The 17,428-nt window shown below is 49.3% G+C and overlaps 1 protein-coding gene across 3 annotated transcripts in view; it reads right to left on the reverse strand.

The window, feature by feature from the left end:
- Znf217 (zinc finger protein 217) overlaps positions 1-15,846 on the reverse strand; it is a 31,162-nt gene extending 15,316 nt beyond the window's left edge. For 2 of the 3 annotated variants that reach the window (XM_045157296.1, XM_045157297.1), the window contains exon 1: positions 12,414-12,494. The gene's annotated coding sequence lies outside the window, so the exon portion shown is untranslated. Of the gene's footprint in view, positions 1-12,413; positions 12,495-15,752 lie in introns of those variants that run through there. The other variant, XM_045157295.1, reaches the window with a different exon arrangement.
- Positions 15,847-17,428: the final 1,582 nt, after the last annotated feature.

Below are 17,428 nucleotides of genomic sequence, written 5' to 3' on the forward strand. Positions count from 1 at the left end.
GAGCAGAAGAGAGATCCCTGCCTTTGTGTTTTTGTGTTGTTTTGATTTTTTTTTTTTTTTGAGGTAGGGTCTCACTCTAGATCAGGCTGACCTGCAATTCACTATGTAGTCTAATAGTGGCCTTGAACTCGTGGCAATCCTCCTACCTTTGCCTCCTGAATGCTAGGATTAAAGGTGTACGCCACCGTGCCTGACTTTTTCTTTTTTATATGAGAGCCGGCAAGAGCAAATGAGAGAATTGGCGCACCAGGGCCTCCAGCCACCACAATTAAACTCCATTAGTTTGCGCCACCTACTGTGCAGGTGTGACCTGTGTTGGTGTCACCTTTTGCATCTGGCTTATGTGGGATCTGGAGATCAACAACAGGTCCTTAGGCTTTGCAGGGAAGGCCCTGAAGCGCTGAGCAGCCTCTCCAGGCCCACCTGCCTGCTTCTTCTAAATACACTGACGCGGTGGCCAGGTGGAGCGGGCTCACTTAGCTGGGCAGGTGCGCACTCAGGACAGCTCTCACTCTTGGAGAATCAGCCCATATATCAATCCCCTCCTCCACCCACGGCAAGCAGAGGGCTTGTTTTTCTTTTTTTTTTTTTCCAACTTTTGTTTTATTTTATTTTATTTTTATTTTTTTAATATTTTTAATTTTTTTTATTTATTTGAGAGAGAGAGAAGAGGCAGAGAGAAAAAGAGAATGGGCATGCCAAGGCCTCCAGCCAGTGCGAACAAACTCCAGATGCATGCACCCCCTTGTGCATCTGTCACATGGGTTCTGGGGAATCAAACCAGAGTCCTTAGGCTTCACAGGCAAATGCCTTAACTGCTAAGCCATTTCGCCAGCCCGAGGACTTGTTTTGAAACAGTTTCCACTCAGTAACTTGAAGTCACTTCATTCTACCCAAGTAATCTGAAAGGCATGCAGAGGGCCCATAGCAGTCCACATCAGACAAATGAGATAACTTCTTTTCTCTTGTACAACTTCGTCAGAGAGGGCCCAGAAGCTCAGAGGCCATCTCTTTTGCTTCATTACACTCAGTAAAATGTCCTTCCCTTGCCATCTTCACTTCTGAATAAACAAGAGCTTTAACAGCAAGAGATTCCACACGAGATTCAAACTGAAGGCTGTAGGAAGAACACTGCAGTGTCTGCCTCACTTCCAGCCTTCTCTTTCTTGCCATCACAAGGGCACACAAACACATGGGTCAGTCACCAGTCTGTGACATAACAGAACACGACACCGACCTGAATTCCAGTCTCATTCACAACCTTCAACTGTCATTGCCACATGCCTCCTGTCTACGTACACTTGATGTGGTAGGTAAAACACAGGCTTGCTTACACCTTCCAAAACTAGCGCTGCGGGATGCAGCCACACTTGGGAATGCTGAACGGTTCTACAAAGGGGCACTGAGTGATGGCCTGGATATGGAGTGCATTAGGTCTCTACACAGTCATGCCTCACCAGTACCTATGAATGCCAATGTTCTGGGCATTACTCTTTTAGCTCCTGGCCATTGAACCAACCAGTGCTGCCATGGTGATCCGTTTCCAAGTGTATGCCTGATGTTTCAGTGGAAGCACGTATACTTTTCTCTTTCTCTCATACATAAGAATATGAAAAATTAAAAATGACATGCTGGGCATGGTGGTGCACACCCAACACTCAAAAGGGTAATGTAGGAAGATGGCTGTAACTTCAAGGTTAGTCTGGACTAGAATGTGGACCAGATAAGTATGAGTCAGAGTGAGTCCCTGTCTCAAAAACATTAAACTTAAGCCCCCCTTTCCTGTTCTATCTATAGCATCCTTTCCAAAAAGGCACCAAACTTAGATTACACATCTTGGACTGAACTATGAAGAACTGACCCTCCTTTTATCACCTGGGGTAATAGTTTAACAGGTATCTTGGAAAAAGCTACTTTCATTCCAGTCTTTATCTCTGAACAAATCAGGCTTTGCAGACAGCCATGGCTCTCTGAAGGAAAACTTCCTAAGCCTGCTGCGTGGTGGCGCACACCTTTATAAACCCCACCACTTAGAAGATTGAGGTAGGAGGGTCACCGCCATGTGCTGAAGGCCACCCTGGGCTAGATAGAGTGAGACTCTACCTCAAAAAAACTGAAAAATAATAAAAACCTCCTAAGACATCGTTCCAAGTGATGGGCACAAGGCACAAAAGGCTCCAGCCTTCACCTGGGCAGAGAAAAGGGACAGGGCAAGGTGCGCTGGGCCAGTAGGTTCTCAGAGTCAGAGTGAAGAGCCCCTCCCAGCAAAGCGCAATCACTGCTTCCTCCTCCACGGAAGCTTCAAGAACAGATTCTCATAGTCACAGCTGTGCCCAACGAACCTAGCAGAAAAGGATTTCAGTTAGAACAACTCTTAGGACTCAGCTGCAAGGGTCCATCTACCCCAGCCACTGCCCAAAGCAGCTCCTAACCACCTTCCAGCACATATTGCTGCCCATAGATACTCAAAATCATGCCATGAGGAAGTAGATCAATGTTAAAAAAATTTTTAAAAGGGAGGGTGGGCTGGAAAAATGACTCAGTGGGTTAGGCAGTCGCTTGCAATGCCTGATGGTCCAAGTTCAAGTCTCCAGCACCCACGTAAAGTCAAATGCACAAAGTGGCCCGTGCACCTGGAGTTCATTTGCAGCTGTAAGAAGCCCTAAAGCGCCCAATCTGTCTCTCTCCCTTTCTTTCTGTGTTTGCAATTTTTCCTTAATTTTAAAAAGTAAAGACATATGTGGACACCAGCTACAAATGTTTGGACTTGTATGTAAGTTGGAATAAAACTCAGTAGCACAGGCGAGTAAGCCAGAAAGGGGCTGTAAGGGAGGGGGGAAATGGGAGGACTTAAGGGGGTGGTATTGATATATGGAAGAAAAGCAGATTACTGGAGGTGGAGAGGCCTAAGTGAGGTCAGGGAAGGAGAGTGAGTAAAGGAAGGGTGGGACGAAGGTTAATCAAAACCTAAGAGGTATGAGTAAGTTGTATGGAAACCTACTTTGGACAATGATGCATCCAGAAGCCATAGATTATTATTATTATTATAAATTTGCAGTCCCAGGGATGGGATACCTTCCAGTGATTTGTTGGCCAGGGAGGCCCCTGCTGCCCTAAAAATATTGCAGGCTATCGGATTACCAAAGCTCTTGGTTTCCCACCAGAAATAGATGATTAAGACCCTACTACTGAGGACACCACATGCTCAGGCAGCAAGGTCACTGAAAAATCTTGCTGGAGATGAGCTGAAAACCTCCTCAATGTAGACCAGCTGATAGAAAGCTGGAAAAAGCTATGCTGCATGCAGCTCCATGGGAGAGAGAAGTCATCAGTGGAGGTAAACAGTGGACACTTCAAGCCTTAAGTTGGGCCACCTAAGCCAAATGAGCCAACAGGTGCAATAGTGGCATGTCTGTTATGGGGAAATCAACTGCTCTCTAATTAGACTGGAGGCCTGCTCCATGGAAGGGAATACATGTCTAATACTGAAAACCTATGACAGAGAAGTCATGAGCCCTAGAGATGTAACATCTGCTGGAGTCTAGCCAAATGCATATATCATGCTCAGCAAACTGTCCAGTAAGCACTTCTCTTAATGTTCATGCCCATATGTTAATGCTACTCTCACTTTTGGTTACAGAAGCTTCTCTTTTCAGATGCCAGTGACCCCTGGGATGACTCAAAAGGCACCACAGTGCTGAGAATTAACAAAATACTCAGCACTGGGGCTGGAGAGATGGCTTAGCGGTTAAGCGCTTGCCTGTGAAGCCTAAGGACCCCGGTTCGAGGCTCGGTTCCCCAGGTCCCACGTTAGCCAGATGCACAAGGGGGCGCACGCGTCTGGAGTTCGTTTGCAGAGGCTGGAAGCCCTGGCGCGCCATTCTCTCTCTCTCTCTCCCTCTATCTGTCGCTCTCAAATAAATAAATAAATAAAAATTTAAAAAAAAAAAAAAAAAAAAAAAAAAAATACTCAGCACTGAAACATCTCTATCATACCTTCCAAGGCTCAGGGTTCACTGTGGAAGAGGTAGGGGGAAGAATGTAAGAGCCAAAGGAAGGACAGGACTCCTCACAATGCACTCTTCCAGACACAAAATGGCCTGGATATCCATGACCTTATAGTACCTGACACTACCTACACAAGAACAGTATAACAGGAAGAAAAGATGGTAACAAAAGAAGGGACTGATTGGGAGGAAGGGATATGATGGAGAGTGGAGTTGTGAAGGGGAAAGTGGGGGAAGGAATTATGTTTGATTTTCTATAATTATGATTTTCTATAATTATGGAAGTTGTCAATAATAATAATAATAAAAAGCCAGGTGTGGTAACACACACCTTTAATCCTAGCACTCGGGAGGCAGAAGTAGGAGGATCGTTGTGAGTTCCAGGCAGCCCTGAAACTACATAGTTAATTCCACGTCAGCCTGGGCCAGAGATCCTACCTCAAAAAAAAAAGAGGGTTGGAGAGATGGGTTAGTGGTTAAGCACTTGCCTGTGCAGCCTAAGGACCCCAGTTCGAGGCTCAATTCCCAAGGACCCATGTTAGCCAGATGCACAAGGGGGCGCACACATCTGGAGTTTGTTTGCAGTGGCTGGAGGCCCTGGTACGCCCTCTCTTTCTTTCTGCAAAATAAATCAACCTGTCACTTGAATTTTTACTGTCCTGTGATGGGCCCATCAAGAGAGACATGCTGCAGACACATGCTAGCAAATGGCCGCCTCTCTACACTCAACTGTAAAGTAGCAAGTGGACACAAGGACTACAGCCCCTAAACCCCTTTGTTCAACACCAGCAGACGAGCATATCAGAACTTATCAGAACAGACATGAGCTAACCAAATGGGGTGTGCTAGCTCACAGACCTTTGCCAGAACTCTCTAGCCTTTCTCCAACCCAGAGCACAGGAGCACAGCAAGCCCACGGCCAAGCACTGACTGTCCATCTTGACAAAGCAAGGAGAGAGCCGGGCCCAGCACTCGGGAGGCAGAGGTAGGAGGATCGCTGTGAGTTCGAGGCTACCCTGAGACTGCAAAGTGAAGTCCAGGTCAGCCTGGGCTACAGCGAGACTCTACTTGGTGGGGGGGGGGGGGGGGGAAGCAACGAGAAAGGTCAGTAGACATGCTAATGGTTATTTAGTTTGCAAGAAGGGAGTATTTTGACAAGAGAGCGTGTTAAAAGGGACTTTGCAAATTTTAAACCTCCACTACACCCCAGCCTCTGAAGTCAGGGAGGACTATTCAATAAACTCATACATTCTGAGCAGACAAGAGCTTCATCTGCATTGTGACTGCTCAGTTAATTTTTTCACTATACCACAACAATCTGAAATTCAGTACGAACCATATTGCTTAAACTGCTGAAGTATATCTAATGTTCTCTAAGCCATGAGACATTGATTTGAGATTAAGCTTTATGAATTCTACCAGTATCTGAATGAAGGTTGTAAAATCAGCAATGCTACACATTACACGTTATGTCATACAAAGCCCAATAAACACTGGTCAAGTTCAACACACCAAGCCCAAGAGCCACCTTATTGGCCATTCCGCCACCTGACAACAAGACTCTGCACAAATGTGCTCAGCCGTGAGCCTTCTATGTCATCGGTCAGGTCCCCCCACAGCTACTACCGGTCTTCTCACAAGACCACAATGCAGAGCAGTAAGGTGTGCAAAGACCTCAAGAACTGGCAAAAGCACATTCAAACATCTATTTACAAGCAGTTTCCAACATTCCCACAACTCGATTGTCCCCCAAGTTAAGTGTCCAAATAAATGGTCTTCAGAAATTCAACTTTAAGGGGGCTGGAGAGATGGCTTAACAGTTAAGATGCTTGCCTACAAAGCTTAAGGACCCAGGTTCGATTCCCCAATACCCAAGTAAAGCCAGATGCACAAGGTGGCACATGTGTATGGAGTTCAATACAGAGGCTACAGGCCCTGGTATGCCTGTTCTCATTCTCTCTCTGCCTCTCTCTCTCCAGTAAGATATTTTTAAAAATTCAATTTTAAGCCAGGTGTGGTGAAGTACGCCTTTAACCCCAACACAAGGGAGGAGGATCGCCGCGAGATTGGGGATACACTGGTAATGCATAGTGAATTCCAGGTCAGCCTGAGCTAGAGGGAGACCCTACCTTGAAAAACCAAAAAAAGGAAAGCTGGGTGTGGTAGCCCACACCTTTGATCTCAGCACTCAGGAAGCCAAGGTAGTAGTAGGACTGCTCTGAGTTAAGGCCAGCCTGAGACTACATAGTGAATTCCAGGTCAGCCTGGGCTAAAGCAAGACTCTTGGGGGGGGGGGAAGATCTGAGGAAGAAAAAGTTAAATATTCAAAGTTGATGTTTAGTATTACCACTAAAACCATTATGGGCAAGATTATTCAGGTAAAATTTTAGAATAGTCTAGAGAAAATAATCTCTTATTTGGAGGGGGTTACTTTTAAAATTTTATTTGCAAGGAGAAAGAGAGAGAATAGATACATCAGGGCCTCTAGTCATTGCAAATGAACTTCAGACACATGCTCCACTTTGTTCCTCTGGCTTTATGTGGGTACTGGGGAACTGAACCTGGGTGTTCAGGCTTTGCAGTAAGCTTTTTAACCACTTAGCCATCACTCCAGACCCTTTTTTGGTTTTTCGAGGTAGGGTTTCACTATAGCTCAGGCTGACCTGGAATTCACCAAGTAGTCCCAGGCTAGTCTTGAACTCACAGTGATCCTCCTACTTCAGTCTGAATGCTGGGACTAAAGGCACGCACCGCCACACACAACCACCTATTTTTCTTATAATTATATAAAAATGCACGCACCGCCACACACAACCACCTATTTTTCTTATAATTATATAAAAATGCTCAACTTCTAAACAGGAAGACCAAAGTACCATCCAATGTGAGGGCTGGAGAGATGGCTTAGCGGTTAAGGCGCTTGCCCATGAAGCCTAAGGACCCAGGTTCAATTCTCCAGGTCCCACATTAGCCAGATGCACATCATGGCATATGCATCTGGAGTTCATTTGCAATGGCTAGAGGCCTTGGCACGCCCTTTCTTTCTCTCTCTCCCTCCCTCCATATCTAATAAATAAAACAAACAAAAAAATCATTGGAGCATCTTCACTAGAAACTGCCTGACTCAGGCCAAATCAGTTCAGCTACAGGACCTAAGTAAGCACTTAACATTAGTTTTACTTTCAAAAGATATTGTAATGTGTAGACTGGCTTCAAAAACTCCATGTTGGCTGGGAATGGTGGAGCAGTCCTTTAATCCCAGCACTGGGGAAGCAGAGGTAGGAGCCTAAAACTACATAATGAATTCCAGGTCAGCCTGGTCTACAGTGAGACCTTACCACAAAACAAAAACAAGCTGGGTGTGGTGGCGCACGCCTTGAATCCCTGCACTTGGGAAGCAGAGGTAGGAGGATCACTGTGAGTTTAAGGCAACTCTTAGACCACTAGTGAACTCCAGGTCAGCCTGGGCTAGATGGAGACCCTACCTCGGAAAAAAAGACACAAAGAAAAAGCAAAAACAAAAACCCTCCATGTTGACCTGGGGGGAGGGGGAGAAAAGGAGCTATGAGAGAAAATGACATTTCTAACACTTTTTATCAGACAAGGTGAACACTGCTGTCAGTGACTTCTCCATTCTTTCTTCTAGCTAACCAGAACCACCTTAAAGATTTTGAGATGTAATAGGATTAACTTCACTCAGGGAAAATTTAAAAAGCAAATATTTTCACCTATATTCTTTAGTTCTACAAGACAACACTAAATATCTGTATGCATGTACATACATACACACAACAGGCAAACAGCCATGCCCATTGCACACACAATATGCCACTTTTTCAGAAGGCCAAAAAGGCAGCTTACAGACCAGACCCAGTCTCATCACTCAGGCTAGGCACCCAGCCGCCTCTCCTGTAAGGCCCAGGACCTCCTTACCACACAAACGGCACCAGCAGACAGCACTTTCACGTCACCTATTAGCTATTCAAATGAAGAAAAAAGTCAAGTAACAGTACAAATCAGTTATACACTAAACTGTAAAATTACATGTGCACTGAATGTCAAACAAAAACCACTTCTTTTGATATCACTAAATTAAGCTGTCCTCATTTGATATATGTAAGGTTTAAAAAAAAAAACAGTGCTTTTCCTAACACTGGTTCAAGAACATCTTAAATTTGAAAGATCATTACACAAATCCATTAAAAAAAAAAAAAAAAAAACCTAGCCTGACTAGGGTAGTGTAGGTCAAAAAACTGGTAAGGCTTAAGAACAAAGGGAAAGTAAACTCTCATACAACTTACTCAGCTCTCTTTCCAGGTTTAGTAATTTTATTTCTCAATTTTATCATGAAATTACCAAACTGGCCCCAAATTTCCAGTAAACCAGTTATGTTGATAGCCTAGGCAGGAAGCTGTTTAGAACAGTGCCATCAACAAATGTTCAAATGTAAAGTTCTTTAGAGAACATTAAAGGGTGCTTGTGGGGGCAGCTGGTTAACAGGGGCTCTCCCCTATTTATTTGCAAGATAGATGTGTCCAAGAATCTAGCTTGCTCATCAGGAGCTGTCAATTTAAGGAAAGAAGCCCTCCCCCAGCCTTCTACTTCCTGAAAGACAGATTTCTATCTGCCCTCGTGGTCTGAATTGAAAAGCCTTTGCCCCACATACCACTGCAAGTCTGCCTGACTGTATTCCTGGCTCCGGGACCTTCATGCAGATCCCCTACCTCTGCGAAGCCAGCATTTCAGGAACGTCCTAACCATGCCCCCAAAATGAGGCCATGAAGTTATGCTGAAACAGACTTCCCTCGCCCAAATGTGAGACATTTCCTGCTGTCTTTGTGTAGTAATACATTCTTCCTTCCACTGCATTGAAACTATTACCACCCTTCCCCCAAAACCTGGAGGTGTGGGAATGAATCTCTTCCATCCTCACAGCTTGAATTTCCATGTTTGCAGCTAGACCCTTCCTACTTAGGTATCTCACATAATTCAGGTCTGGTAGCTGCTCTCTATATAATCACTAGTGCTACAAAAACAATCCCACAGTCAATTATCATCATTAACTTATAATCTCTTCACATGTATTTTTACACAACCATCTTTTGTGTTTTTCATTCCTACTTATAAAATTCTAAATCTTGAAAACCTATAGCCATTTTTCAGCAATTCAGCCTCAACTTTCGAATTTATCAATTATATTGAGGGCCAAGGGATTGAACTGCGGTGGGAAATGAGAATGGGCCTGTTAAAGAAACCATCCCCTAATATGATGGAGAATGGAATTTCAAATGGGAAAGTGTGGGAGTGGGGAGGGAGGGAATTACCATGGGATATATTTTATAATCATGGAAAATGTTAATAAAAATTAAAAAAAAAAAGAAAAAGAAACCATCCCCAACCACCTAAAATGAACAGGCCATGCGTCAGATGAGATAGACGGGTCGAAACTGAACTGTTTTTGAGCAAATGGAAACCCAGCTGCACAGAAAACATTTTAAGTCCCAATTACTTATTTGTGTGAGTCAGATAATAGTCTGTCCTTTTTAAAGTAGTATGTTTTAGTCAGTCAAGGGTCATTAAAACTACTCCAAAGTTCTTATCAACCAATATCATGTTTGTGAAAACTGTGAGAAGAGAATGTTATTTGATAAAGTGGAGAAATAGCTCATCTTCTGGGACCCCCGAGGCTCTAATCAGGCATCTCAAAATTAAGAGGGCTCCAGGGTCGGAATGGCAACCCTGCTGTGGCAAAAGCATACCATTTCATAATAAATGATGTGAAAAGAGAAAAAAGGTGATTAGCACTTCTCTGCCAGGAGGAGATAGAGACTTTAGTCACCGTCGGCCATTGTATGCCTTAATTATTTCATCAGTTTATAAGAAGTGATGATTAAGTCTTATTTTCAGATTTCCTCTAAAACAGGTCCACTGGAAAAGGATTATGGGCTGCTATTCCCTCAAGCTCTACTGCCAAAAATGGAGGATTCCAAAGAGAATGCAAATCTTCCCCATCTAAAGAAAGGCGGCCAAAGTCAGGCTCTCTCCCCTCCTCCTCCCCCCCGCCACCTGAGGAAAGGGGGAAAAGGAACTATTGTTAAAATAGATTCTTCAGCATAAATGGGGAAATTTTTTTTTTCTAAATGGTATCTTAGTTCCTTTTTCTAAAAAGTAAGAAATGAAATATGAGCGCAAGACAATTACTAAACTTCAAGCTCACTAGTTATTAAAACCAATGGTCAAACTGCAAAGTGGTTGGTAGAGAGGTGGTGTGAAGGGTAAATAAAGGGGTTAGAAGATACTGGAAAGAAATGTGCATAATCATTCACCAATAAAAGCCATCTTCCTTCTACTTCCTCCTCCTGTGTGCAGATAAGTGTACAACTCTGAAGGATATAAACAAAATTCCCAGTGACTACTGATCCTATTCTAATAATTTTTACTACAAATCTTTCTGGTAACTATTGGCAACTTAAATTTTTAAAGAAGACACTGCCTCTTAAACTTAAAACTGACATAAATGACAATTTGGGAGACCAGGGGTGTGACTTTTAATAACACAGCATTAAAACTTACAATTAAAAAATAAGCCTTAAAAAACCAAAACACAACAGCAGTCTCAAGTCGAAAAACAGTATCTAAAACAAACAGCTTTTCAGAAGGAAGAGTCGTCTACCATTACAGACACACCTTAAAAGTTCTCAGCACACATTAACTAGTGGTTTGACTGTTACAATTTTTAAGGCAAAAAGCAGTTGAGATTATTTCTCTGCACTTGTCACTTCAGATACAGAAGAGCTTTTTTAGAAACCCCAGACCTGTTACTCATCCTCAAAGTATTATAAAACTTAGCATTTTTAAGTCTGATCTGATATCCACTGGGGTGGGGGGTGCGAGCAAACTTCTTGACACATTCAAAGGGAAGGTGAAAGGCCCCCTGAGGCCCCTACCTAGTCGCCAGGCCTGGCCAGCAGCTGTTCCCCTGCCTCCTCTTTTGTTGGCCTTAATCTCATGTCAAGTTATTCAACCAACTCAAAAGCGATGAAGACATAATTGAATCAACCTGAACTAAATCAGACCTGGGCCTCTTAAAACATACAGCTTAATGGTTCCAACCCATCTCCAAAGCAGGAAACTGTGACCCACACGTTGGCCCACAATACAGGACCCCAAGCTGGCCCAGGGACCACTGCTCGTCGCCCCTTGCGCCCTCGGGAATGGTCAAGTCTCACAAGGATGATTTCAGGAAGAGAAACCGAGGCTCAAAGAATTGCAAAGTGTTAACAACATACTGAAGCCTTAAACGGCCACTCGTTTTTTTTTTGGGGGGGGGGATGGGATGAGAAAAAGTGAGGAAAAAGTTTCGGTGTTGAGGACAGGCTACTGGAGGGGGGGGACCAAAAGGGGGCGTCTCCGGTAACCAAACCTTTTGGGAAAACTCCCGCCGGCTCTCCCCACCCCCACCCACCCCACCCGAGCCGCTCAAGAATGCGTTTCCCGTCCTCGGTGGCCCAGCCCAACTACGAGCCGGGTCCCCGCGGCGCGCGCCGGCCAGGGACGCACCGGGCGGCGTCCGAGCGCGCGGCGGCCCTTTAAACGGCGGGCGGCCCCCGGCGACCCGCAGCCCGGCCGCGTTCTCCGCGAGCCGACGGCAGGGACGTGGAAGTTACGAGCTGTGCTTTGGGCAGATCCCAGTGACCGAGCCGCCGTGTCTCCCACACACGCGCGCGCACACGCCCGGGACACGCGGGGCTGGGGGGCGCCGGACTCCCGGGGAGACTTGGGGGGGTCGGGGGAGGGGGCCGGGCCGGAGACGAGCCCCCCCCCCACCGCGACCCACCGACCGACCGGAGGGGCCCGGCGGGCCATTGTCTAGGGGACGCCTACTGGGTCGCATTGTTTTGGCTGTTCCCAACTTGCCGGCGCCCTCCCCCGGACCCCGCCCGGCTGCGCCCCTCAACCCGAGGGACGGGCCCGCGGGTCTCCCAACTTCTGGGGGACCCGGCCGGCCCGACACCCCGGCGCGGCGCCGCACGCCCCCGCCGGGAGGGGCGCCCTGGAGCGGGAGCGGAAGCGGAGCGAGCGAGCGCGACCCGCACGGCCGGCCGGGGGTCCCCGGCGCCGCCCGCCCGCCCGCCGCGGTTTGAATGGGGCCCGAGGGGGCGGGGAGCGGAGCGGAGCGGCGCCGCGAGTTCCCTCGGCCTTTTGTGAGCACACCGTCGCGGAGCCCGCGCCCACCGCGGCTCCCCCCACAAAACACTCGGGGGAGCCCCCCCCCGCACAGGGCAGGACGGCGGGGGTCCCCGCGCCGCCGAGACCCTCCCCACGGCGGACCCGGCCGCGCTCCCCACCCCCACCGCCCGCCCCGCGCCCGCCCCGCCGGAAGGTAGTGGGGGGAGCCGGGCTCACCTCGGGCGCGGGGCTAAGGTGAGCCGGGGCGGGGTGCGCACGGGGCAGAGGCGCGGGCGCCCCCTACTCGTCCGCGCGGGGACAGTGCAGGCGCGGGGGGTCCCTAGAGCCGCCCGGCTCGGCGCGGCGCGGCGCGTCCAGCGCTGGGGGACTGTTGGGTCAGAAAGTGCTCCAGAGCAGCTGTTGCGCCCTCCCCCGGCCCCGCCGCGCTGACGCCCCGCCTCCGGCCTCCACCGGCCGCGCCGCCCCGCCCTGGCCCCGCCCCGCCCGCCGCCCACGTGGTCTGCGCAGGCGCGCCCCCGCCCCGCCCACTCCCGCGGGCCCCGCCCTCCAGGGCGCGAGCCCGCAAGGCCGGCGCGCGCATCCCCCCTGCGCACCCCCCCCCCTCCGGCGCCTCCCGCGCACGCGCGCCCCTGGCCGCCCACTCCCCCCTCCTCCCCCCGCGCCTCCCGCCATCCGGCCTAACGTGGCGGGCTCGCGCACGGGCGGTTCCAAGTGACAGGTACTCGGGGAGGGGGAGCCGCGAGGGCACTGCGCAGGCGCAGACCCGGCCCTCGCCCTCGCCGCCGCCCCCTCCCTCGCAAGGTGCGCCCGGGTGAGGGGAGGGGCCGGTCACCAACTCCTGGGTCACTACGAATGGCAAACAACAACAACAACAATAATAAAAAATAAAGAGGTAGCCGTGTGCCGCAAACAATTGTGCAGATTTGCCCGGGGTGAGCAAGGCCGGGGAGGGAGACGGTCACATCCCTTCCCCGGTACCTTCCAGGAAGCGGGCTGGCATCATCATCATTATTAATTTTTCCTCGGGACGCTGGGACGGCGCCTGTGCTGGAACTTCTGATTTCTACGGGGGTCGAGGTGCCAAGCATGCACCCAGGTCCTGACCCCACTCACTTGGGCGCAGCCAGGCTGCAGAGGGACGAGACAACAGAAAGCCTCTTGCCCCTCCCGCGCTGCGCCCACCCTCTGCGGAGCCTCCCCCGACGACGAGGAGGAGGAGGAGCAGGATGGAGGTGGGGGAGACCCGGGAGACCCTGCTCCCTCCCAGTGGGCCCCAAGGCGCAGCCACGGCCGCCAAGGCCCCCAGAGACGTCCCGGGCCCAGGGTGGGTACCAGGCGCCGCCAGCAAAGGGGCCAAAGTGGTCCTCGGCTCCTCACCGGCCCTGTGCCACACCCACGGCGGGAGCCCTCCGAGCCCCATCCGAGGCAGCTAATGTGTGCTACTTCCTACAGCCAAGGGAGGGAGGGGGCGGCACTGCGAAGCAGCCGACCCGGAACTGGTGGCCCAGGCAATCCTCCTTAATAAATAGGAAGAGAAATGCGAGAAGTGGGGCCGAGGCGGAGAATTCGCCTAGAACAGTGTTTTTGCTGCCATGCTACATGTTATCTGCTAACCCCACATATGGTCTAACTTTAAAAAAAAAAAAAAAGAAAGAAAGAAAAGGAAGTAAATCAGTTACTCAAATTAATTACCCCGGGGTTGGAAGTGGATCCTTAAGCAAACACTCAAGTACAGGGATATGATGATTTTTTTGTTAAAGAGTTATCTTTTCGCACCACCGGTTTTCTTTCCTTAAAATAATGTGTTAAGGCCATATAAATATTCACTGTCTTTTTTTTTTTTAACAAGGCTCAAACACGTTAATTCTTCATGATCCAGAGGCTTCAGGCAACTTCTTCCACGCCGAGGATGGGGTGAGCCGGCTCGCACAACAAAGGACCGGGGACCGGGCGCGGGGGGCCGAGGCTACCCCGCCGCCTCGCTCCACATGTTAATGGATAACCTTTGAACTCGGAAACCCTGGATGCCGCAAACACAATAGCGCCCGCAACTACCAATCCTGGAGTCGAGATGGAGCAAAAATAATAATCATAATAAAGTAATAATAATAATAATAGTAATAAATCATCCCACCAAACTTTTCAGTAGGGATAAGGGAAACAATCAAATATTTTAACAAACAATTGTTTCACTAAGAACAATGAGGTTTCTGGCTCAGACCTTGTTACTAGTGAGTTATATCTTAGGAACACACACACACCAAAAAGAAAAAGTGTATTTTTTTTCTCTCTGCCCCTCACCAAAGCCACCACTTTGTGAGGCTTTTTTTTTTGGCACCGTACTGTTACCGTTTCTCCTCCCCTTTCCAAAAAAAAGAAGAGAGAGAAAAAAAGGAAAAAAAAAAAACTCTGTAGTAGGTTTTGGAATTGAAAGCGAACTCACTCACTCACTCCCTGCTCTATTATCTGCTGAGAGGTGCCTGCGATCCCGATGGCTGGGTGAAGAATTACAAAGAACCTCCTTCCGGGAGAGGAGCTCCGGGAGCGGGTGACTGACAGGCGGCGGCGGGGCGCCGGGGGGCGCGGGTCCCCCCCCCCGGGGGTCGCGTGGCCCTGGGTAGCGTGTGCCGGGCGAGGCCCCTGCAAGTGCCCAGTCCGAAACTCGCGGGGGCGGGGGCGGGGGGCGGGGGGTCTCGGAACGCGGCGCGTCGCGGGGAGAGTCCAGAACTCCCCTTGACCGAGCAGGGCGAAAACGAAAATCCCACGCCGGGAGTCCGCGCCCCGCCCCGCCCACGCGCGATCCCCCCGCGCCTCCGCCACCTCGGGGATCAGGTGCCGCCGCAGGACACACCGGACACAAAGAGGGCATCCCGTCCTCCCCCCCCCCACACCAGCACCCCCGGGGGAGGGGGTCCCCCAGCGACTCCGCACGTGTCACCGTCCTCCGAATGCCACAAACTAGCTCCCACCGCCCAAGCAGACCCAACGTGGGCTTACGAAATCACCATTATCTGACTCAATCTTGGTGCTCCTTCCTTCACCTAACATCTGATTTTTCTAATCCCGATCCGCCTGCCCCAACATTCTCAGATTTAACCACAAGCAAGCAACCGCGTTCAAAAACTTACGGTGCTCTCAGTTTAAGACGTAATGGGCACCAGCTTTGGGGTGGAGCGGGGGTGTGGGGGGGGGGCTCAGCCTTAGTGAGCGGCGCAGAATGTGGGATCATCTTCTCTCTCAAGTATTTATTAGAGAAGCACACTTCGAACGCAACCCCTCGAGCGGTAACAGAGCGCAAGGTGGAAGAAGTCGGTGATGGGCGCGGGGAGACCTGGAAGGCTGCACGGGACGGGGTGCAGGGACGCGAAATGAAGGCGGGCCTCCCCGGCGCGGCCCCGGAGAGCCAGAAAGGACACTGGGGGGAGGGGAGGGGGAGGGGGACGGCGCTGGGGGCAGCACTGGACGGAGATCACCAAGTTTCTCTATCCCACGCAAGTCATCGGCTCTGTTACAATAGCTCCTTAGCGTATAATAAAAGTGCGCAGGACAAATTACCTTTCGGGAGGGAAGGCGGCGACGGGAGCTGGAAACCCTAGGAGCCTGCCACTCCACCTGGCCGCCAGGAAGAACAATGCTGGAGGAAGATGTGACTGCTGGTTCTTACAGGCAAACCCAAAAGGGAGGGGCCAGGCATAAAGCTCAATTTAAATAGAGCTTGAGATATAATCCGTCTTGATTGAATAAATCAAGCCTGATTGGGTTAAGAACACTGATTTTTAACTACCTGGGCTCCCCTGGCAAGTTTGTTTTCCTCTCCCTCCCCTGGTAAGCACAACTAAGTTTTCCTCTGAAGTCCTGGATCCTTTTCAAAGATTGACCTCACCCAAAATGTCCGGTCAATTTCCTTAAAGATTTACACCTGTAACATGCCATGACCCACCCTGGCAGCAACTCCCAAAACTGCCCACCTCCCCTCAGGTATTTACTATGGAGGTCTTTGGAATGAGGGAAGGAAGGGGAAGAGGAAGGCAAGGAACTTCCTGGAAATTCAGTTTGCATCAAGAGAACTGTTCCCAAGCCTGTCCTGGCTGCACACGCCTTTGATCCCAGCTCTATGAAGGGCAGGCAGAAGTAGGAGCCTCCACTACAGAGGGAGTTCCAGGTCAGAGAGAGCCCCACCTCAAAAAAACAAAAGGAAAGAACTGTTTTCTATTCACCCATTTACTCAAACCAAAACCATGAAGCCAAATATGGTGGTGCACACCTATAAAGCCAGCACATAGGACATGGAAGCTGAAGGATCAGGAGTTCAAAGCCACAGTCAACAACATAATGAGTTCAAGCCTAGCCTGGGCTACATGAGGTTCTGTCTTAAAAAAAAAAAAAAAAGTTAACCAGGCGTGATGGCGCACGCCTTTAATCCCAGCACTTGGGAGGCAGAGGTAGGAGGATCGCGGTGAGTTTGAGGCCACCCTGAGATTCCATACTGAATTCCAGGTCAGCCTGGACTAGGGTAAGACCCTACCTCAAAAAAAAAAAGTTATAAACCAAATTCTATTTACCACCCAGCCTAGCCCATTGTCGCTTTATAATTAACAAACTTCCTTTTAAAAACAAGCACTCCTGAAGCAAAGATAGGAGTATTGCTGTGAATTTGAGGCCATCCTGATTCCAGGTCAGCCTGGGCTACGGTGAGACCCTACCTTGAAAACCAAAACAAAAAATAAAGCAAAGCAAGGTGTGGTGGCCCACACTTTAATCCTTTAATCCCAGTGCTTTTGAGATTGAGGTAGGCTTGCCATGAACTGCAGGCCAGCCTATGCTGCATGGTGAGTTCCAGGTCATCCTGGGCTACAGCAGTAAGACTCTGCCTCAAAATAAAATAAAACACACACACAAGAAGCCCTTGAAGTCTAATTATATTAAACATACACTCAAGCCAATGTGGTGACACACACCTTTCATCCCAGCACTGTGGAGGCAGAGGTAGGAGGATCGCCGTGAGTTCAAGGCCACCCTGAGACTACATAGTGAATTCCAGCCTGGGCTAGAGCGAAACCCTACCTCAAAAAATAAAACACATAAACACACAACAGAAATCCTCCTTTTCTCCTTTCTCCCAACTCTGGTACAGCCCTTGCCTAACATGCCACAAAGCCCTAGGTTCAAACCCCAGTACTTCAAAATTAGTTTAAAAATATCTCAACTTTACCCACTGATATGCATCTCTA

The sequence above is a fragment of the Jaculus jaculus genome, chromosome 8, assembly GCF_020740685.1.
Source record: "Jaculus jaculus isolate mJacJac1 chromosome 8, mJacJac1.mat.Y.cur, whole genome shotgun sequence".
Classification (NCBI taxonomy): domain Eukaryota; kingdom Metazoa; phylum Chordata; class Mammalia; order Rodentia; family Dipodidae; genus Jaculus; species Jaculus jaculus.